Source organism: Triturus cristatus, chromosome 7 (genome assembly GCF_964204655.1).
Source record: "Triturus cristatus chromosome 7, aTriCri1.1, whole genome shotgun sequence".
Classification (NCBI taxonomy): Eukaryota; Metazoa; Chordata; class Amphibia; order Caudata; family Salamandridae; genus Triturus; species Triturus cristatus.
Genome location: NC_140590.1, coordinates 553,036,514 through 553,060,783, shown reverse-complemented (window position 1 = coordinate 553,060,783; position 24,270 = coordinate 553,036,514). Strand labels below are relative to the sequence as shown.

Below are 24,270 nucleotides of genomic sequence, written 5' to 3'. Positions count from 1 at the left end.
ACACAAACACACAAAGCGGCATCAGAGTCGTGTCCAGAACAGTGACCCAATGGGTGTTAAATCAATGAAGGGAAAGGTACAGCTGCACCACTATGGATATACTTACATGAACTTCAAGAACCAACAGGCACTTAGTACACGCCCATGAGGACGGGACTATATAAATACAACTGCGAGTGCGAAACAAGTTGAATAGCTGTTTTTCCACCGCAGGCCAAGCCAGTGATCAAGGGAACTATTCCTGAAATGCGTATGGCGAACATGGCAGATAACGTGCTGGGAGGCCATCACTGTTTTGCTGCTGCCTGCCAAACAATAAAAGGTGGATTTTAAATGTTGCGTGTGGCATCCTCATTCTGCGAGCAGTCTTCATTTGGGATATATAGTGGCCCGCTCTGGCCACGAAGACGCCCCACTGCAGCTAAGCAGGTCCTTGCGCTCTCACTACAAGGCGCATGCAAGGAGCGACGCAACCGATTTGGTGTGGCACGAGTAAAGCGACATAGGAGTCGTGACCAGAACAGCGACCCGATGGGTGTTAAATCAATGGAGGGAAAGGTAGAGCGGCACCACTATGGGTATACTTACATGAACTTCAAGAACCAACATGCACTTAGTACACGCCCATGAGGGTGGGACTATTTAATACAACCGCGAGTGCAAAACAAGTTGAATAGCTGTTTTTCCACCGCAGGCCAAGCCAGTGATCAAGGGAACTATTCCTGAAACGCGTATGGCGAATATGGCAGATAACGCGCTGGGAGGCCATCACTGTTTTGCTGCTGCCTGCCAAACAATAAAAGGTGAATTTTAAAAGTTGCATGTGGCGTCTTAATTCTGCGAGCAGTCTTACTTTGGGAGATAGATAGATAGATAGATAGATAGATAGATAGATAGATAGATAGATAGATAGATAGATAGATAGATAGATAGATAGATAGATAGATAGATAGATAGATAGATATGTATAGAGATATGTATAGAGAGGGATACAGTAAAACTTTTCCGCCACACGTTGCCGCTCAGAACGCAGTGGGTGCCTCCAGCTCGCGAGGAAGGACTCGTGTACAGACTTTTTTACTCAAAGTTAATGCCAGGCACTCTGGGCTTCATAAATCATTTCATTATTTTATTTTTAAATCAGCGTGCAACCAAAAACTGACGGCCGCGTTTCGGCCGCCTGGCCTTTGTCAATGTCAGTTACCCCGCTATGACACAACGTATTGAAAACACATTACTCTAACTGGAGGGCTCTCTTGGCCGTTTACATAGAAAACGGGCTACAATTTCAGTTGCCTCTCGTTTTGATACGAACATGGCGGCCATATTTGTGGTACCTATAATTACACATAAATGACGGAACTGCGGCTAAAACTATATCTCTCCGAAACAATGTCTGGTTGCTTCCAACCCACATGTATGGCCTTGACCTGCAGAAGCTTCTGCTTTTCTCTTGATTCCCTATAAGTGCTGATTGCCAAAAGGGCTATTACCCCTGCCAGACCATCCCTTCCCCTCTTGCTAGCATCATTTTGTGCATGTATCCTGCAACATCCTCCTCATTCAGAGTCATATTTGGCAATGTTTGCATCTTTAGCCTGACACCCTTGTTGTATTCCAGCCAGACATCGCTTGTGAACTGCCCGTGTGCTTTGTAGACTTTGGCTTCAAACAACCACAAATTGTGGGCGAATTTCTCAACTATGATGCATGCCATCATTCTAAAGGTGTCAGTCCAATTATCAAATTTTCTCTCTTTTCCTACCCTTCTCTCTTTCCGGTCTTCTTCCTTTTCATCCCCTGCCACTAGGTCCATCCCCTCCATTTGTATTTCCAGAAAGGAAAAAATATTGATAAAAACTCTCTGTGCCATAATCGCTCCTTGACTACTAGTGAGATCAGGCTGGCGAGCCCGGTGGCCCTCATTACCATGGATGGCTGACCTGGTGCCAGCCTGACATATGTCACTGATGGTTGCCCCCATAGCGCTGGGTTCTTTACCTTGAGACCTCATACACTACCCACAGAACTCTCCCATCCTTCTACTGGGGACCAACCTGCTGCACTTGTTGGCCTCCCTGCTGCTGGCTCCCCTGCTCCCTTTGCGTGCAGTCTGTTAGTGGGGGTGCCTGCTGTGTCTGTGTTTCCTCTGCCTCCTTGCCCCTTGTGCAGCTACTGCTTCTCCTGGAGGACGGCGCTTGCTGAACGAACTCCTGAGGCCGCATCTTCTGGTTGTCCCCTTGCTGCAGGTAAGGCCGCTGATGTTGGGATAAGGCTGCGTCACCTTGTAGGCTGTTTCCGACCCTCCGTTATCAGTGCTTGTCCTGTTTGCAAGCGTGAATGAGAGTTGCGTTGTACCGTGCTGGGGTCCTGATGTTCTCTCCGCACCACAACTCTTTCACTCGCCGCACTGGTCCTGTTCCCTGCAAACTTCTATCGCCCAGGTTGTTGATTAGATCAGGGTCACCCCCGACTCCCCTTCCCACTGCCCCAGCCCAGGCCATTGGCCAAGTGTTCGCACTATTGGGTTCGATTTCGGTGCCTAGCATTGCGGCGGATGGGAGGGGGGGGGGGGGGGGGGGTTAGGGTTTAAACAAAGGAGCAAAAGGGTCTGCCATCTTGCGAGCCCCTCATCGCTCTGTTTTTTTTGGACCTTTGGCTGGGTTAACGCTCTTCCCCCTTTATGTCCTCTTCGCGGGTAGGCCTCCGCCAATTTTGACTCTTAAGCCCTCATTATGGGTGTCCCAGTTAATTGAGACCACTGCGTAACCAACTTTTTGCCAAGGGATTGCAATTATAAGTATTGGATCATTTACTGCATCCAGTGGCTGTGATAAAGATAGTCAAACCTGCTGGAATTTAAAGAGGGGAAAAATGGCCAGTAAATACTGGGCCATTCACATTTTGGTGCAGTAAGCACCAAAATATGTATGTTTTGGTTCTATGTTGATGGCAAAACTTGAAAAAACTTCAGAATTTTGCACCAAATAAATTCAAAATACATCGGTGTTGGTTCTGATCAGAGGCATTAATTATAGGACCAAACACCAGGCTGCTTATAATGAGGGCCTTAGATGCAAGTCAATCACCTTGCGCAGCTTATGAATTTGCTGGATTGCCCACCTCCAACATCAAGATGCCCAAGAAGGGGCTCAGAAGAGATGAGCTAAGGGGATACAGGCTTACATACTTCAATTAACCTGACTTCAAAACATTTGAGAATGCAGACAGTTAACTGAGAGCGAGTTTAATAATTTTTGGTAGTAGATCAGGCACTATTAACATTCATTTTTACCTACATTAGAGCATTTTACCTCTAGTTACCAATGAAACTGAAAAATATTTCAGCAGACTATCACACATTTTTGCAAATAATTGGAGTGCCTTCTGAACTCCTACTGTCCAAACGTCATTGAGGTCCTATGCCATCCATTACCAGGAATAGCAGAGGCCCCACGTATAGGGTGAGTGGGCACCTCACGACTTGGGCACAGTAACCCATGCTTTTTGTCCATGTGTCCGTGAGTAGAGACCCTTATGGGCAAATGCGAGTCAACTCTGGCTCACTATCGAAATTGCTCAGATGACCATCATGAAAATTACGGCCTCAGTATTACTTTTAGAAAAATGACCACTTCATCAAGTCAGCTCAATGAATTTTAATTTAAGTTGGACAGCCTTTCATTATGGGGTCACTTGCCAATTAAACAGAAGGATTACGAAGGTCCCCCCAATAACCCAGTCGCTGGCTGCAAAGTTTGTGTGGATCCACACTAAGGTATCACTGGTGCAACACAAAATAACTTTCTTCACTAAATAAAAGCCACAATTACTGTAGATTGTTGCAGCCTGTCTGCATCAGCATGTGGATAGAAAGCACCCCTTCAAAAAAGGTGGTGGGTGCAAATAATGATCAAACCTCCTACCAGGCCTGGAGCACACTGCAACCTGTAAAGATGCGGTTCGCACCAGGATGGCTCACTAAAGGCATCCTTCTTCCCCTGAGGCACCCCTTTATGAAGCCTTCTCTGGAAAGATGATGCATGCCCACCCGTGGCCAGCCCAAAGAGCAGAATAAGAGTCAGTTGTGACTGGAGGTCGGAACGAAAACATCAGTTTGCCCACTTTTCCCTTTATCACTCTGGGGCAGGACCACAAAGCTTCCACACATTGTGTGTATGCCCTGCAGCCTCATTTCCTAAGGCTCTATGATGAAAGTAAGATGATCGCTTTTACATAGTGCTTACATCCGTGCCTCTGTTAGCTAACCAAGTGCAAGCAACAGATCCTACCTAGTTAACTCAGCGGTATTCTTTTTACCCATCTTGAACAGAGGTCAAAATGGGCAGGGGGAGGGATGAGGTTGAGGTTCCCAAGCTTTATTATTGTAATCAAAACAGTTCAAATACTTTTTATTTTTCAAAAAAGCTACTGAACGATTGAGTAAATGCAGAGAAGGGGGTCCCCTCTTACATCAATCAATCAGGGATTTGTGAAGCGCGCTACTCACCCGTTAGGGTCACAAGGTGCTGGTGTGTGGGGGGTGGTGGGGTGGGGAGGGAAGAGTGCAGCTCCGAATCAGCCAAAGTGCCAGGTCTTGAGACTCTTCCTGAAGGTGTGCAGAGTGGGGGAACATCTGATGTACAGCTGGAGTTTGTTCCAGGTTTTTGCCGTGATGTAGGAGTAGGCTCTTCCACCCATCCCGGCTCGGCGGATGTGCGGGGTTTCGGCAAGGTCGGCGGAGCGGAGGTTTCTCTTGGGTGCGTGGAAGAAGACTCTTTCATTGAGGTCCAGTGTTGTGGAGGGATTTGTAGGCATGAGTGAGTAGCTTGAAGGTTACTCTCTTTTCGATGGGGATCCAGTGGAGGTCTCGTAGGTGCTGGGTGATGTGTTAATGTCGTGGAATGCCGAGGACGAGGCTGGCAGCGGTGTTCTGGATGGTCTGGAGTTTCCGAAGCAGGGATTTGTTGATTCCGGCGTAGAGGGTGTTTCTGTAGTCCAGTCTGCTTGTTATGAGTGCGTGGGTGACGGTCTTTCTGGATTCTGAAGAGGATCCACTTGAAGGTCTTGTGAGGGATGCGGAGGGTGTAGACTCATGTGGAGGAGACTGCGTTCATCTGTCGGGTCATGGTGATAGAGGAGTCGTTTATGATGCAGAGGTTCCAGGTGTGGTCCGTGGTGGGTGGGAGAGGGAGGTTGCCGAGGGCGGTGAGCCACCAGGTGGTGTCCCATGCTGAGGGGGTGGGACAGAGGACGAGGACTTCTGTATTCTCCGAGTTGAGCTGCAGACAGCTACTGCTCATCCAGGATGTGTAGTTTTTCATTCCCTCCTGGAAGCGGAGTCTGGTGGTGTCAGGTCTCCTCGTCAGGAAGAGGATGAGCTGGGTGTTGTCGGCGTAGGATACTATGCTGAGTCCCTCCTGTCTGACGATGGCAGCGAGGGGGGCCATGTAGATGTAATTGAAGAGAGAGAAGGGAGAGGCAGCTGTAAAAGCAGCAAGACTTCTCTCCAGGGTGCCTGCTACCTGAAAGAAATGTCAGTGTGTGCAATTTGATAATCAGAAAATCTAAAGGCTGATTGGGGGGGTAGTACAGCTTTTAATTGGCAGAATCTCGGTTAATATTCTTGCAGCAAAGAATGTGTTCCATGCAAGTCACTGAACTGTATTTTACGTGACTAGCTCATTGGATTACTGCTTTTATATAACAAGATACTTTCCTTAATTGTATTTCACAAGTTACACTCCTTATATAGCACAGTGTCCTATGAACCGTCAAAGAGTTGCATTCAAACTGCATGGGCATAGGTTCGAATGTTGCTTTTTCTTAGTCTTCGTTGTGGTAATGTTGCTAAAAAAATAAAAATAAATGATTTATTTTGGTACAAAACCATTCTTATTGGTAAAGCCAACCACTGTGGTAGGTTTTAAATGCGGAGTTTGAGCTTCTCCAGACCATTGGGGGGCTATGGAGAGATGAGGGGCACTGCTGGAGGGTAGTACTGAGAGAATCGTGGAGCAGGAGGTTGGGGGAGCGAGAGGTTGGAGGAGCGAGAGGTTGGACGTTGGGGGTGGCGGGGATGCAACAACAGATTGTCACACCGGGCGCCCCCTGCGCTAAAGCCGAGCCTGTCTGTAATTTCCTTTGTGTTGTCTAAAAGAGCTTCTTTAGTCCAACTGCCAACCCCCAACCCCCCCCCCCCCCCCCCCCACACACACCCCCAACCTGGCCTTTTCTGATAATATTTACAGTCATGTCTGTAACCAACTTCCTTCCTCGTTGTTCTTATGCCCGGATCTCCTCTTCAACCCTCCTCTTTGCTTTCTGGCCATGTGTGCACGCTCTGCTCCATCCGCATCCCTTTCGGCTCCTTTTAGGGCAACCTCCTGACCTTTACCCCTCTCTCGATGCATCATGTTGTCCCTCCTTCGATATTATTGAACAGCACTTTGAACACGGACTAAATTCAATAACATGAAACGACCCCGCCAGCAGTTGGCAATCCATGAAAACAAATGGAAGAGCTCTGACGGACACGCACTCCGAGCAACCTTTAGACAAAATGGAGGGGAATGTCCGGGCGCGAGCTGAACGGACAGACCACCAGCTACGAGTGGAACGTGCATAAGGAGCCTTGCACGGCGTCAGGACAGATTTCACTCCGTCAGCGTCAGGGGTGACGTGTATGAAAAAAAGTATGGGCACTGTGAGTGGGGCGGGGTCAGCAGGTGTAGGGAGGCGCGGCTAAAAAAGTACATTTCTACTCTGTAGGCCTTTCACCTACATGTAACAGTATATGAAATATGTACGCACACCTCAAGAGAAAAATAAATGCAACTTAAATGTTCTTCTAGTCGGAAAGCTGGGTTGGTTAATGCAATCACTTCAGATACCTGTGGATGTTACGGTACGGCCACTGATTTTAAATCTGGTCGGTCCTCAGCCTCTGGGGATATAATAATGTTATTAAAAGTGCTAAGAGATCTAAGCCTATGACAGAAAGCACCCTGTGCTATTATTTAAAATATATATTAAACACACACTATAAAGTTGCCCATAGTATAAATAGGCTGTTGCAAAATGTGCTAAAAGACTGGACATTTTTATCGTGGCTTCAAAAGTTATGATGCTAAGACGCAGACTGCACCTAGCGTAAACCTTTTTCAAGGGCTAGCTGAGTGGAGTCAATAGTTATGTCTGTCCCTGCTCCCGCTGCATCCACTCAGCTAGCCCGTGCAGTGTAAAGTGCTCTGCCTATGCCCGTCCCTGTTACAGCTGCAGTAACTTCAGTGCCTCATCTGGGGCTAGAGGTACCCACGGATTTTGCCTTCACAAACAACGCGTTTCTCAAAATCGCCGGATTTGCGACTGTTAATCAGGACTGGCAGTCTATGACTATTACAGGTACTTTGAGTCGGAAAACGCGATCTGGTTTGTAAAGTGCCACTTGCAACCCATTTGGGGTCGCAAAGAGCTGGGGAGATGAAAGGGGCGTCTGTCCTCCTCCTCATTGTAATTCAGAATGTCATTTATCAATGGTTTGCAAACTGGGAGGCAGGCTCCGCTTTGTGAATGGGGCACGCGGCTTGGGGGGGGGGGGGGGGGGGGGGGGCAAAGGCCTGCTTCCCCGATCTCATTCATTACTAACGAGGTAGAAGGCTTTTTTACGACCTCCTGCAAGTGATCATTTTGTGATGCTGCTGATTAGTGCATCGGCCACTTCACAAAATGAAGCCAGGGTCCCAACCCATCGCTGTGTACAACAAGCAATTTCAAAGCAATAGGTCTCGCATTTGCCAGAGTTTGAGCTACTGGCATTGTAAATGGCAATGCATTTTATTTATGCGTTTTGAAAACCTGCAAGAGGTGCGTAAACACGCACTTTGTACTTAGCCATTGCTTACGAGAAGCAAGACTGGCAGCAAAAGAGGTGCAGTTACTGCCAGGCAATGACTATGCACCGCTTGAAGGTTTATCAAAACACATACATTTGTCATTTACAATGCCAAAAAAGTCTCGCAAATACAATCAATCAAGAAATCAATCAAGAAATTTGTATAGCGCACTACTCACCCGGAGGGTCTCAAGGCGCTGGGGGGGGGTCCCGCTACTGCTCGAAGAGCCAGGTCTAGAGTTGCTTCCTGAAGGAGAGGTGGTCTTGGGTAAGACGGAGGTGGATGGGGAGGGAATTCCAGGTCTTGGCTGCCAGGTAGGAGAAGGATCTTCCTCCCATGGTGGCTCTTCGAATGCGCGGAACGGCGGCGATGGCGCGGCTTGTCGATCGTAGTTGGCGGGTGGGTGTGTAGAAGGTCAGGCGGTTGTTGAGGTATCTGGGGCCTAGGTCGTGGAGGGCTTTGTGTGCGTGGGTGAGGAGGCGGAACGTGATTCTTTTGCTGAGGGGGAGCCAGTGCAGGTCTTTCAGGTGTCCGGAGATGTGGCTGTGACGGGGGAGGTCCAGGATGAGTCGTGCGGAGGCGTTCTGGATGCGTTGGAGTCTTTTCTGCAGTTTGGCTGTGGTTCCGGTGTAGAGGGTGTTTCCGTAATCCAGTCGGCTGGTGACGAGTGCCTGGGTGACCGTCTTCCTGGTTTCGGTGGGGATCCATCGGAAGATCTTTCGGAGCATGCGTAGGATGTTGAAACACGATGACGAGACGGCGTTGACTTGTCTGGTCATCGAAAGGGAGGAGTCCAGGACGAAACCCAGGTTGCGTGCGTGGTCCATTGGTTTGGGTGCGCTGCCTAGGGCCGGTCGTCCCAGGCAGATGGTGATGATCCAAGGATGAGGACTTCCGTCTTGTCTGAGTTCAGTTTCAAGCGGCTGTTCTTCATCCACTCGGCTACTTCTTTCATCCCTTCGTGTAGGTTGGTTCTGGCGGTGGCGGGGTCGTTGGTGAGGGAGAGGATCAGCTGGGTGTCGTCGGCGTAGGAGATGATGTTGAGGCTGTGTTGGCGTGCGATGGCTGCGAGGGGGCTCATGTATACGTTGAAGAGGGTGGGGCTGAGTGATGATCCTTGTGGTACGCCGCAGATGACTTTGGTGGCCTCGGATCTGAACGGGGGGGGGGGGGGGAGGCGGACTCATTGGGTTCTTCCGGCGAGGAACGAGATGATCCACTCCAGTGCCTTCTCTTGGATTCCGATGCTGCTGAGGCGTTGTACTAGGGTGTGGTGGCAGACAGTATCGAACGCTGCGGAGAGGTCCAGGAGGATGAGGGCCGCTGTTTCCCCGTTGTCGAGCAGCGTTCGAATGTCGTCAGTGGCTGCGATGAGGGCGGTCTCGGTGCTGTGGTTGGCTCGGAAGCCGGACTGCGAGTGGTCGAGGGATCCGTTCGTCTCGAGGAAGGCAGCAAGCATCTGTTGACGGTCTTCTCGATGACTTTGGCAGGAAACGGGAGGAGCGAGATGGGGCGGTAGTTCTTGAGGTCGGTGGGGTCTGCTGATGGTTTCTTCAGGAGGGCGCCGAGTTCGGCATGCTTCCAGCTCTCCGGGAAGGTGGCTGTGTTGAAGGAGCAGTTGATGATGTCCCGGAGTTGGGGTGCGATGACGTAGTCGGCCTTGTTGAAGACGTGGTGGGGGCATGGGTCGGTTGGCGATCTGGAGTGGATGGTGTTCATCGTGTGGGTGGTGTCTTCGGTGTTGACTGGGGTCCAAGCGCGGAGGGTGGTGGTGGTGGTGGTGGTGGTGGGCGTTGGTTCTGTGGTTGGGTGCGTGGACTGTTCGCCGAAGCTGTTGTGTATGTCTGCGATCTTGTTGTGGAAGAACGCGGCGAGTGAGTCGCAGAGGTCTGGTGAGGGAGTGATGTCGTTTCCGGCGCTGGGGTTGGAGAGTTCTTTGACGATGCTGAAGAGCTCCTTGCTGTTGTGTGCGTTGTTGTCTAGTCGCTCCTTGAATGCTGACTTATTGGTGGCGTGGATCAGCTGGTGGTGTTTGCGGGTGGCGTGCTTGAGGGCGGTCAAGTTGTCTGTGGTCGGGTTCTTTCGCGACCTATTGCATTGCAAATGCTCCAAGGTCCTTGTGGCGACTTTCAAATATACACAAAATCCCAAAACATGGCCCCACAATGTAAAAAAAAAAAAAAAAATCATTCCTATTGTGAACAGCAAATGCAAACGACCCCTGGCATCCTGCAGGTGATGAAGGTTCATCGCCGCCAAAACCTGGAACACCCTCCCCACCCTCCTACGGCAGACCCAGGACCTACTCACCTTCAGGAGGCTACTCAAAACCTGGCTATTCGAGCAGTAGCAGCACCCCCCAACCCCCAGCACCTTGATACCCTCACGGATGAGTAGTGCGCTTTACAAACGTTATGATTGATTACTACGTTAACTGCTTCTTCATACAGCAGCATAGCTTGCTATCACTAAAGTCTGTATTTTGGGTGTATTATTTCTGAGCAAGTGTCTTCCTTATCAGCAGGAATAGAGCCAAATTAGACAAATAAAACAAATTTATCATCCCAGTTCATTCATGGTCTCAAGAAAAGAGCAGGACAGACGGATTCGTGCTTGCAATGGTAACCACCCAGCACCCCAATACAGATGTTTGATGTCCCAAGTAGAACATTTTCGTTCTACAAATCTGACCCATTTAGCTTGTTGCCCTTATCGGCAGCAAAATTTATTTTTTCCAAAGTGCAGCGATATATTGTGCGTTACGGAAAAACAAAAACCCAGTTTACTCTGGACCATTAATAAATAGTCTGTGCGCCAAAAGGTAAAATGAGCTCAGTTTCATGAATTACTGTGTCATACATTCACTCACACCAGTGTAACTCGTGCTCATTTATTTTCCTAAACCACAGACCAATATATGTATAGAAAGCTGCAACTAAGATGAAGTGTAGAAAAGAAAATGTCACCATAATATTTTGGGCAAGATGCAGATGTATACCTGCATTAACCACTCAGCAGCACTTGCTCACGGCTGCAGCAATTCTCCCTTAACGCTAATGCACACATTATGCCTGATTCACGTAACATAATTATATCGAGAGGGGTGGTTCCCCGGCCTCCCATGGAGTGCTTTGCTGGAACAGAAGTAATGTTTTGGGCACACATGCGGATGTATACCTGCATTAACCACTCAAAAGTCCACTTTTAAGACCCAAGCATGGCGCTTCCAGACAGGAATTCTATTTGTTATGGGTAGGAGGAAAAAAGGTGGTGACTGTTCTAATAGGTCATTACTTTAACAGCGTGGAGGATTGTTCATCCACTACCTTTTCGACCATTAGAGTCCCAAATTGTTCAAGGATGTTCTAAAAAAGCTAGGATACATCGAAGTACGCTCCCGCTATTATCTTGCACAGGCACGCCCCTCTTCAGCGTTATATGGGCATGAACCACTACCCCTCCCAAAAAACACAGTCCACCATGGCACCCTGCATACTTTCAAAGTGCACGAATGGGCGACCACTAGTCTGAATGCCGCAGTCATTAATGATGTCCCCCCAGCAAACCTTGAAAAAGTTGTTTACCTTCCCTGTCCCATCCCACTGCAGCTGCCCCGGCCAACATACACCATCCCTTAGCGCCCTGACGCTCTTTCTGTGGTGCTTCACAATATTGCAGATCAGATCGCTAGTTCAGTCGGACAGAAGAAAAACCTTCACGCAGATGAAGCGGCTTACCTCAAGACCTTCCCCACGGTTTGTAGGACCATTTTGCAACTTAACCCGGTCTTCGAGCTGGGAGAGGGTCGGGGACGATCCCTGCTGAAGCTGCTGCGATGGTGGACCATGATAGGGAGAAGGAGCAGGGAGGGGCATAGTGGGAGGGGACGGATGGGAACATGGGGTAAAGCACCATTGTTACAACAAATGCTCATAAATGTAAATAAAGCACTTATTTCCGTCATTGACAAAGAGAAGCGAGACTGCGCGAGTTGTGCCTCACAGAATGCCGGAAACGCCGAGAGCAAAATTGACAGCCGTGCGCGTGCACATCTCCTGTCCGCCCTGGCACAGCGAGCAGGAGACAGGGAGGGACTGGCGATGAGCATGCGTTCACATCTCCTGTCCGTACACGTGCACATCTCCTGTCCCCCTTCGGCCAAGAAACCGACAACAATAGATCTCGCCAAGGCGTGAAGCGCATGCGCTGCGTCGCTAGGCGAGACCTAAAAAAACAGACTTTCGTACAACAGAACACAGCCTTTGTATTCAAAGGTGTTCTAGCTGAAGGGAGTTCACTCTGGGCTGCCTTATACAGGTCATTGTAAGAATGGATATTTACGGTTCCCACCGGTATTCCCGCTTTAACTCCTTCCTTCCGCCTTCTGCCTTGAGACTCACAAGGAGGAACCAAGCAGTTGAGCTCTGTGGGTGTGCACCGGGTGCGCCCAGTGTAGTGGCTTTCATCAGCATGTCCGCCTTTTGTGCAAGTCTCTTCCTGAGGCCTTTCCACGCGCTGCCAGCTTCCTCTCTTTGCAAAGAACTTCCTCCTGCGTCACACTTCGTCACCATCCACTCAGGTTGCAAAGCCGCGCCTGCTGGAAGCCCTGCATTGAGCAGCGGTGCATCTCACCCCCGGGACGTCACCCAAGAGCTGCCCTCTCTCATCACTGCTGAGGCGGTATAGGCCCGGGTCTCCTGTACCCCTGGTGTTCCAAGGAAGCTCCCTCTTCTGCTGTTCTCTCTACCTGCCCGTTGCCCTTTTCAGGTTCTAATGTCACACCTGCTTCTCGGCATGAAACCCATGCTTTACATGTCCTGCCGGCGACATAATACTGCTTGGATTGGTTTGTGGCGGGTCTTCACAGTTACACCCAGATCACGGAAACACCTGTGGAATAAACCCAGCAGGAGGACAACACTCCGTTAAAAGACACGCAGGCACACACATGCCCAAACACACACCTGACCCACACACCTAAACGCAACAGAAAACCAAGGCCATTCAAAAGAAAGTTAAATGCCATTCAACTGTTGATAGGGTTGACACTTTTCTCAGAGAACAATACAGGCCATTTGTTCTCGTTTAAGATTCTGCAAGGGCCAAGACATGGTACTTAAGTACAACTTTATATAAAATCGTCTGTATCCATATTTAACACGACCTTTCTATCCTTAATTACCAGTCGGGAATCATTAAGACAGCCGTTAACACATATAAAGTGCTTTCTTATATTTACTATTTAAAGCATGTACGGATAAGGGGTAAACATATCGCGACAGAATACTCTCGAGTAATTGAGCGCGCTATAAAACCTTTTATAACATAACTAAGTTATTTCAATAATTTTTTACCGACTGGGACATTAAAATACTGGTCATGCCTGTAATAAAACAGCCAGGAGGCATCCTACCTGCTAAGAAGAAACTGGCATTTTGTGGTGCTCCAGATTCCAAACTTTACCCACTCCTGCCATCTAGTGCAGATCGCAGACAATGCATGCTGTTTTTGTTTGAAAAGGGTTTGTGGTTTCTAGGTGACTCGTGATACTCCCCAGATATCTACAATGGGCATAGACTCCAAATCAGATTGTATTTCCCCCATAAGGGTAAGAAAGTAGGCGTAGGGCCAGCATACCTAACCCACCGCCTCGCATTCCACGTATCCGCCACACAACTCCGTTCTGCCCTACTTGCCCTAACCTCTGTTCCCAGGATCTACAAGACCCGAACCGGGCATAGTTTTCTCCTACCTCGCCGACAAGTCCTGGAACCAGGATGGGACTGGTAACGTGGGCATTTGAGCAATGCCCGAGGGGCTGGTATCCGAGATCCAGTTGCGGGCTGCTTTTCTGGGGGGCCGATTTGCGCGGTTTCTGAGTTGCTCGGATGCCGCCAGCGGCCCAGAGGGTGCCAGAGTGGCATTTTTGGAGGCTTATGGGCGTCCATTACCTTTCTTTTATCAATGGCCTTTCTCTAGCTGGGCCAGCCGATTAATATATGCCGATTGAGCGGGAGCAGGGGCCTGAGCAAAAGTGGCCTCAATTGTTTTCAGGCGTGTTTCGCCAGTGTCAACTTATCTGTGCATTTTTTCTTAACCCCCTTTTTTTTTTAAATAAAATTTCGCCAAAGCAGTGTTTTGCAGAAAGGCAATATGCAAATGTCTGGCCACTTTTGTTAGCGTGCCCGGGCCGATTTTTTTTCCCAATCCAACCCTGCCTAGAACGCCCTGCCCTTCCACGTCAGGCAATCTGCGTCGCTGACCCAATTCAAGCGGGACCTCAAGACCTGTCTCTTCGAATGATCCCACACCAAGAGGGACCAGCCCCCTGCACCTTGAGACCCTCACGGGTGAATAGGCACGCCCCTGACTGATGTGAAACAGGCCAGCCTATATGTACTGTGAAAATTTATTTGAAAGTCAGTGTTCCAAAACCACAAGCTTGCTTTAGGAGAGGGGGAAGGGGGCATGTGCATTTAGAGCACTACAAGCTGCAAACCAATTGTAAAAAGTAATGTTTTCTGTATGCAGTGAGTGCTACTAAAGATGAAATGATTTGCAAAGACTGAAAAGAAGTGCCCTTGTCCATAAAGCAGTGGCTTACAAGCTGTTAACGTAAGACTCGTGGAACAATGCTTTAAGGACAGTTTGTCCTACGTTTGCCTGTTGCAGAGTAATTAATTCCACACAGTGTGTGGTAAACACGTGGATAGAAGACCATGTAGCGGCTTTACAAATGTCTACCAGTGGACTATTGCTGTGGAAGACCTCCGTGGTTACCTTTTGCCAGTGAAATTTGCTATAGGCACAGTATGTAGTGGGGGTATGGCTTTTGAGTATCAGCCTTAAATATACTTAATTAGCCATCTCAATAGGGCTGCCTTGGAAATGGGCTTTCCTATGTGGGGCTTGCCAAGAGCTACATAGAGTTGCTTTGTCTTTTGTAACAATTTAGAGATTTCAGTGTAGCACGTTACACATGTGGTGTCTCTACAGTATGTAAACTCTTTCTGCAACCAACAGATTAAGAGACAAACATTGTCAAGTCAATCGTTTTATTGATGCGTAACAAAAACAGTTGCACGTTGGGGGCAGAGGTGTAATTTTTTTGCACTGACAGTGAACCTCTGCTTTGTAGAGGAGTGAAATGGCTTGTTGAGTGCAAGCTCTGTGTTCTGCTGCTATACTTACCATGCAGTTGTCCAAATACAATACATAATTCTGCTGCATCTAAAATATGCTGCTGGCACTAGCAGACATTTGGTTACCCCTTGCTGGGCTGTTGTGACCCCAATAGTAGGAGTTTGAACTGGTAATGAACTCCACTTACCACAAACCCTAAGTACTGATTGATGGTCGAAGCAAATACAAGGAGGTGAGTGCCTGAAAAGTTTCAGCGCTCCGTTCGTCTTATTGTGTTTGCTTTGTTTGCCCTAACTTGGCAGGGTATGCCCAGACGTGGGTTACTTGCTCACTTTGCCACTGGATTCAAGCTATCCTGGCTGAGGAGGGGTGTTCCCCCGAAACCGGTCCCAGGATGCTTGACCGGTCCAGGGAAGACCTGGCTAGGCAGTTCAGGCTGGACTGTTCCCATGAGGCACAGGGTCAAGAACGATTTGTATATGGCTGGGTCTGGACTGGGGTGGCGAAGTGAGCTCAAAAACGATGATGGATTCAACCCAGATCTAATAGTGACTGTGAGTGAGTGTCTGAAAAGTTTCAGCGCTCTGTCCAACGTCTTATTGTGTTTGTACTGATTGAAAGTCACCATGTAGTCTCCAATATAGAATTGGGGGGGGGGGGGGGGGGGGTGATGTTCTGGAAAGAAGACATTAAAGTCCACTGATCTTCTCCAGTGTGGAGTCCACCTATGGGCCAAAGAGATGTTCCGCGTCAAAGGATATAGCGAGAGGCTGCAGCTAGACTTACAGAAGAAAGCCAGACAGCCTCAGCCATGCATGTCTGTGAAGAAAGACACCGGTATTTGCTTTCTGTGCGGCCACATCACATCAGCAAGCATATTCAGTACAATGGGGAACCCAATAAACCCATGACGGCTTGGGCAATGCAATATGATCAGGTAAAGGTGCCAACAAGGGATTTGTTTGTATGATAAATTTAAACTAACTCTTTACTTTTTACTTAGCGCAAGATAGTATACATTACTTGCAAGGTAATTTCTTTGTTGATTGTTCATATACAGATAGTTTATATACAGTTTGACAATTGCACTTAATTTTCTGTATAATGCTATCTTAGGCAATATTCATCTTTGATTAACACATTGATTTGCCTTATTTTTTCCAGAAAAAAGTGTACACAATTGTAACTGAAGTACAAACAACTGTATTAATGTACATCTTCCTGTTTCATTGTGTGTTTAATGATCTAGTACTCTTATCTTATTGTTTTCTATTAAGATAAAATTCTTCTTTTTATATTCACCCGTGTTGTTTTGGATATTTTTGAGAAATTATGATAAAATCTCATGTTTTCAAATTTTATTAGAAAAACGAAAACTGTATATAAACTATCTGTATATGAACAATCAACAAAGAAATTACCTTGCAAGTAATATATACAATCTTGCGCTAAGTAAAAAGTAGAGTTGGTTTAAATTTATCATACAAACAAATCCCTTGTTGGCACATTTACCTGATCACATCACACAGGGCACAAGTCCTAAAAAAAGAAGTGGGGGAACGCTAACGTCACGACAGGAAGTGACGTCACGAAAGGTGGCTTGCACCATCAGACTCATTGCCTCCCCTCGCTCACCCCTGAGATGCGATTGCATCAGAGAAGCCAGTGCGTGAGCAGCGTTCTGAATGAGCTCCGATCTCGCCCCAGAGAGGCCAAAGAGTGAATGTGTGGCTCCATTTGCTCCAGTTATCGAGCTCCCGGTAAAATATGTGGGGGGACGCCGTCCACCCGCGTGGTACCCCGACTCGAGCCCTGACATCACATCAGCAGCACCTGATGTTTGCCTTTGAAATTCTATTTCTTTCTGGAACACTTTCCCTGCCTCTTTTTCTGTACACCTTTGGAAGGCGCTTGACAAGTTCATCCATTTCCTCCCTTTGATGTCTATCGTATTTAGAGAGTTGGCGGTACACCCTTGGTGGCAGCTCCCCCTGCCACTCGCTTGCCCGCAGCATCAATCATCTTGCTCTCCTTAATGAGTAGAGGTGCATTCCCAGTGGCTTGAGTGAAGACCCTCTTCTGTGCGGTGTGCATGAGAAGGGAGTCAGGCAAGACATGCCTGCCAATGTAGACTGATCACGTGGCACCTGTACTGCTTTTCCACCCAGGGTGTGACCACTTGTGTTTTGTCTGGGTCTTTGTGTTTTTGAGCTGAACACTTAAACACGCTTTTAAGCATGGAAGGGAACTGGACAGACTGCTACCCTTTCAGAAGGGTCTCAATGAGGCAAGCCTCTAACTTTTTTTTTGGTGTGCAGATTTTATATAGCGCGAACTCGACCCGAAGGTATTAGAGCGCTTTACATGAGCACCGGTTACGTTACACATTCAGGCACGGGGAGATTAAGTGATTTGCCCAGAATCACAGGATGTGGACGCGACCCCGAAGCTCGAACCCTGGTTTCCAGCACCAAAGTCGGCAGCGCAGCCGACGGATCACTTCCTCTCATGCTCTTCGTGGAGGTTCACTCTACGGTGGCCGGAGGCATGCTCTCGAGCGGTGTGGCATTTGCTCCTACGGGCTTCCAGGTTCCAAAATATTGAGAAAAGGACCCTGGTTCGAAGGGCATGCTTGAGTCGCGGTCAACGTCATGAAAGAGTTTGAATATGGCCTTATATAGACCAATAGAGAGTAACCCTTTTTTCCTTCAAAAACTATAGGACATTTCGGCAGTCAGCCACTAGATGGCGGGGCAATGCAAAGCATACAGACTCATAATATGCTAGGTTGCAAAACTTACACTACATATATCCCCTTTTCGGTCTGGCATAAAGCACAATACGACGCATTAGCAGTAATATTAGACACATAAAGAGGCTTTGGATCAGCCTTATTTGGTTAATGGGTTGTTGAAGTGTCACTGAAATGTTGTCTCATCCCAAAAGAAACCATACGTACGGTGTGGGCTGGTCAGTCTTCTTTAGGAACTGGCTTGGTTGGAGTGTCAGACATATCGTCGATCAGCCCACAGGACAGACGTCTGGCAATTACACTGTCAATTATGTTGAGTGGCGGCATTTAGCCTGTGCACTGAAATCTAAGGTTTCACTGGGCAGCAAGAATGTGTGAATGCCTCCGCTCTAGGGGACTTTTTTTTATTTTTTTTCATCCTTTATTGTTGCAGAGTTGTAAAGGAAGATGAGGTGCACGCCACTGATTCAGGCAGCTGTCCCGTGTACCTGCGTGCAGGACCTCCCTTGCACAACCAAATATATTGAAGGGCGAAAGTGTGCACTTACGAGAAGTGTAATGTTTACCCTTCTCTGTGCTTTCGGCCATTTTGTTTATTTGTAACTACAGTATGCTTTTAACAGACTTAACTTTTGCCTGGCAAACACTGTAGGCAGCCCGATGGTGCATAATGTCTGGGCACTTCTTTCATTTAATAGGAGATGGGTGAATGGGGATACTTTTGACCTCCATGATATTGTAATATAAACTGCAAACAGCATCCTACTAACACGAGTTACCGAAGCATGTTTTCCTTTTTTGGTTGTTGCATATGCTTCCTATACACGACGGTGTGCGTAATAAAGGCCACATTCAGGGATTTCTTACAGCGTGAATGATCTTCGAATAAACAATTAATATCCCACCAGGGAGGTTCTATGCAGTCGAGGCCAGACCGACACCAAGGCAACCTCTTGAGCTCTGCAATTCAGGATTCTGTAAGAACAGCTCAGAACTTTGTTTGGTTTCATCATTAGTCAGTTCCGATTTTATCTACAGTTTCAAGACTCTCCACGCACTAAAATCTCGGTTTTAATTATGGTGTCCAGTTTAATGACGGAGGATCGTGATTTTATCAACCCCTGGTTTTTATGAAGGGTTTCTTGGTTTGGTGGCTGGTTTCGTGATGTTATACAGAGTCTCAGAATTTTTCTAGGGACTCTTGGCTGAATTAAGGATCATTGTTTTGCATCACACTTTGCTGGCCTCCTCTCGTTGGGTAGGGCCCATCCGTATATGTTTTGCTTCATAGAGGCTTGTAAGGTAAGGTAATGTGGTGTGATACATGCATGACGAGAGACGAAGCTGAGGCATCATGATTACGTCAAAACTTGCCAGACAGTGCAGCTATCTGGGTGCGGGGACTTGCCGATCGCTGACCAAGAAAAGCACCTCTACACATTGCTTTCCACTAGCCTTTTGTTTGACACTCTTAGTTTTTGCCCTATCTTGGATGGTTTTTATTTTTTTTTAGCCTGTCCTCGCTCCTAGCCCGTTTATCATCTCTCTGACTCATTTAAATCTTCTGCAAGTGTCGGATTTCCTGGAACTTTCTTCTTTTTCTAAAAGCCCTCCGTGAGAGTGCATGCGTTTCCCCCATGCTTTGTGTTTTCCCACTTCTTACAGCACATTTCGCTCCCTAAAATTATAAACACGTGTACACAATTGTAACTGAAGTACAAAACAACTGTATTAACATACATCTTCCTGTTTCATTGTGTGTTTAATGATCTAGTACCCTTATCTTATTGTTTTCTATTAAAATAAAATTCTTCTTTTAATATTCACCCGTGTTGTTGGATATTTTTTGAGAAATTATGATAAAATCTAATGTTTTCAAATTTTATTAGAAAACGAAAACTACTGTATATAAACTATCAACAAAGAAATTATTATTATTATTTTTTTTTTTATTCCTCATTTACTGCCATGGTTCCAGACTACTGAGAGCCTACCACATGGGTAACAGAACTGCGGGTGCACCATTGCGCTGGCACAGTCAGTACTGGAAGGGAAGTAGATGAAAGATCAAATACAAAATCTCTACAGCTGCCACAGCCACCCTAACAGTTCAACCCATGTTAGCCATCTGACAGAAGTGAGCCAATTTTGTGGTTATACATGCCGCTGCCGATGATGTGTGCGACCTTGGCGAAAGGAAGGGTGACCAACAAAAAAGCAGCAAGATAGTACAATGGCAGAGTAATCATCGGAGCTGGGGAAAGAAAAAAAAAAAAAAAACCCCGCGAGATCAGGGAGACCCCTCCAACAACTTCCAAAAGTTTCTCCTGTCACAATTGCCGGTCCTAGCTATGTCTAGTTTAGAAATCTGAAGTAGGGATCTGTGCCACTCATACAGCGATGGTGCGGTGGGTTCTTTCCAGCGTTTACAGATTTCTCTACGAGCCACCAGCATTGCATAAAATAATAGGTTACCAGCCATAGACCGTGTAGAGTCTACCGTTCCGAAGATTACTAGTTTCAGGTCTATTACTATCAGGCGTCCCAGCAAGGCCGAGAGTTTACTACTAATTTCGTCCCAAAATGGAGTTAAGTGAGGACACTCAAAAAACATGTGTGAGTCAGCAGCCTCCATAAGTCCACATCTCGGGCAAGCCACCGGACCTCCTGCAGCAAATTTCGAAAGCCTTTGTGGGGAATAGTAAGCCCTATGTAGTGTAAACAAATGGTTCCTGTGTAGCCAAGCTGGTTTCACTAATTCCCACAACAGTTTACAGGACATCAACCAGAGATCAGCAACGTTGGAGTCAGGTATCAAGGAACTCCATAGCTGTTCTGGGAGATCAAAGTCGACATCCATTTCATCCATTATTAGAAAGTACCACATCTAGACCTCTTTTTTTACAGGAGGACAAAGAAATTATCTTGCAAGTAATATATACAATCTTGCGCTAAGTAAAAAGTAAAGAGTTGGTTTAAATTTATCATACAAACAAATCCCTTGTTGGCACATTTTCTTGATCACAACACACAGGGCACAAGTCCTAAAAAAAGAAGTGGGGGGACGCTGACGTCACGACAGGAAGTGACGTCACGAAAGGTGGCTTGCACCATCAGACTCATTGCCTCCCCTCGCTCACTTCTTACAGCACATTTCGCTCCCTAAAATTATAAACAAAATATTTTCCACCACTTTGTCTTCGGCGGTCACTTTGATGGCGCTTTGCACTTTAAGCCTCTATAATGTGCCCTTAATGTCCACGTTGCACTCTTGTTCGTTCACTTCCAGCTCCCCATGTTGCTCTGTCAGTTTGCGTCCGCCCCCCGCGCCTTCCAGGCTGCTTCCCCCTGCACACCCCAGCGGTGCTGCTTTCTGCCTGCCCTTTGTGTTGCTTACCCGCCCTCTCCGATTCCACCCCCTCTTTTGCTTTCCACAACTGCTTTGTTTCCTCCACCTAACCACGTCGGATCAGGAAAGAAAAAAAAACACGCGTGTCATTTTTGTATGTGCCGCATGCTTGGTGCGCACACTTACAAAATGACAAAGCAGCCGCACAAGCTTTTTTCTGTTTATTAACCATGCTGCACAGCATCAAGGATGTGCAGCGTGGCTAAAAGCAAAGGCAAAGTCAATAGGCCCCAAAGGAGAGGCCTGGTACAGCTTGTTTCTATAGTCGTGGTCACTGGGCATGACTCATCAACAGTCACAACCCTCTGCCCACCACTTTCCACTGCATTCCGTTCCTGCTGCACACAGACTTCTAATGAGAATCACACACTATTCCATCCACCGGATGCAAATCATTTATTTAAAAATAAAATAGTCATTACTTGTGCTTTAAAAAATATATAAATAATAGGAGGTGCCTTGGGAACTCGTACCTCTACAGGCCCAGCACACCCTGCATTTGTCACATAAATATATATCTACTACTTCCATGCTGATTCGATTAAAACATTTGTAAACCAAAAGTTAGATAAAACTGCATGGAAAACAGTAATGTAGCGAGAACCATCTTTCAGAAGTTGACCGCTTTTCTTTCATTAAAACATGCAGACCTTAAGTGAGGTCAGGCTCTCGCTCAAGCGTCATCATGCAGGGCGTCTCTGATTACCCCCTTTTGGTATACAAGCACACCGCGCCCGCTGTAGCTGCCATTATGTGTTACACTTTGGCTCACCACACAGCGGTATGACCAGTCACATACATGCTTCAGCTTAATACAATGCTGGTTTTATATGCAGAGTTGCTTCTGCAGTTGTTATGCTTTCGACAAGTGTCATTAGAACGAAGTCATGTTTTGCCAGGAGTCTCCCTGGCTGTGCATGGTAAGTAGGCCCGGGTTCTCCTGCGTCTTGATTCCAGCACTCTTCCTGGGGCTGCGAGTTCTGCTCTCCTCTACACAGGGTGTGATTATGGTGTCTGCGAGGGACTGTCTGACATCACCAGAAAAAGCAGCTTAAATAAGGACTTTTGGGGAGCTGAAAATAAGCCACAGGTGCAACTATTTGGTCATTGAGAATGTGCATATATATGTGTATTGATCTGAGGGGAAAATATATTTATGTAGCATAAATGCATCTTTACTGCATGTAATATGCAACTGAATGTAAGAAGGAGCTGGATTCACAAGGTAAAGTCTAGAGTGGGTCATGGTCCCACCCCACACCCCAATGGCAAACATCATACTACACCCTGCGGATATGGATATATATGGTTTATGCCATGCTGTTTTTTTTCATGTATAGTATGTATACACAAGGGTATTAACCAGGCCCAAAACACAAGGGGTCAAATCCACATTAAACGGGTCTTGTGCGCATGTGCCCAGTTGTCTCCTCTGTTGAGTCTTAGGTAGACCCTACTATGGGGATAACATGCAATGCACATATGAGCAGAAATCCTGAGATACGGCTAGGACCATGCATTCATCGTACGTTACTATCAACCACGGAGCCAGCCGTCACAATACAACATGCGCGCGCCTGGAGACAGACGTGCACCTCATTTGAGCAGAGCAGATGAAAGGTGAATGATGGACCCCCTCCCCTGTGGTATCTCGGAGAGGAGGTGGAAGCATCCTTGGTGTTAGAGGACACCTCGTCTCCGTTGGCTGCTCTTTCTACAACAGGCTGTGGTGAATTCTCGCCGATAGCTCTCCATTCTCTCAGTCTGCGCACGAACATGCCTACCTCACAGCTGAGGTACAGGGGAAGTAGGAACAAAAGAAGTTTGGCGCTACTGGTATAAAGGTGTTTGTTCACCTTCTTGGACAAACTTCCCCACTACGAACAAAAATAACTATTTTTTTTAATCACGCATAGCGGTGTCATAATTTTGTAGTCTGCCACAATTATGAGTGGCACTGGTCGATGGGGGGGTCTGAGGCAACGCTGTCTATTTACCTGTTCATTGCAGTGTGGAGAGTTGTGGACTAGAGTAGCCAAAAGTCCTGATTTTTCCTGGATCACAAGAACCCGTTGGCTAAACATGATATGGTCTGTGCGTTGTTTTGTATTATGTAACACTGCAGTGTCTTTCACACCGATTTCAGAAGGACATACTGAAACGCGTTTGCCCCAAGGAGCCATAGAACAAGTGTTTACCTCTTCTGCCCCTGCCGCCTAAACAATCTTTGCATAAACTGGTTATTAAAAGGTTTCTTCTGGATAATACCAGGGTTTTCAGCTAGAAAAGACAGCGTCTGGAAGCTACAGTCTTGAGAACAGAGGGCAGGCACTGTATGCATTTCCTGCCAAACTGTTCCATGCATAAATCTAAGTACACCGTATCCCCCTACAGGTAAACAAATCGATGCAACTCTTGAGAACAACTATTTGGCCGAGCAGCAGCACATAGGTTTATCCATATGTTTTCCAAACAGGACTTAAAATGAGACATTTTGTCTCATTCTCTGGAAGGAATGAAATCTCTGGAAAATAGGAAAATGTTGCTAAATTCAACAACTGCTTCCCTTGAAGCGATCACTGATATTCAGAGTATTGTAAGCGCATGACTAAGGAGGGTGCATTGCTGGACTGCCAGCAGCTACTGTCCCATAACCGCAGCGGCGCAGGAAGGGCGTCCGCTCCGGATTCACAGACTAGACTCTATACAGCACTTCCCTATATTCGGAGGCAGGAGATGCACATATCAGCCCAAAAATACATTGGAATGGTCCCCCATTCTGCCAGGAGTTGTGGGAGTCTTTAGATCCAATTCTCTTTGAAAGTTAAAGAAGCGGATTTTGTCCCTAGTTTGATTTTAGAAAGCCACGTGGCTTCCAGTCTCGCCATGGGTAATTATTCTAGGCTTATGAATTTGAACAGGATGTCCTCGCAGAAGGACTATTTTACAGTAAAGTGTCCTTTCCTTATGAGAATTGCTCCTGTACTTTCATGGGACAATCTCATCACTTCTCAGCACGGCTGTCACACTTTAACAAGAACACCCTTTTGTGTATGAGACAAGCAAAGTTA

The 24,270-nt window shown here is 47.1% G+C and overlaps 1 protein-coding gene across 4 annotated transcripts in view; it reads right to left on the bottom strand.

The window, feature by feature from the left end:
• The window catches only part of CASKIN2 (CASK interacting protein 2), a 312,904-nt gene that overhangs the window by 115,487 nt on the left and 173,147 nt on the right, over nt 1-24,270 (bottom strand). The window lies entirely within an intron of this gene.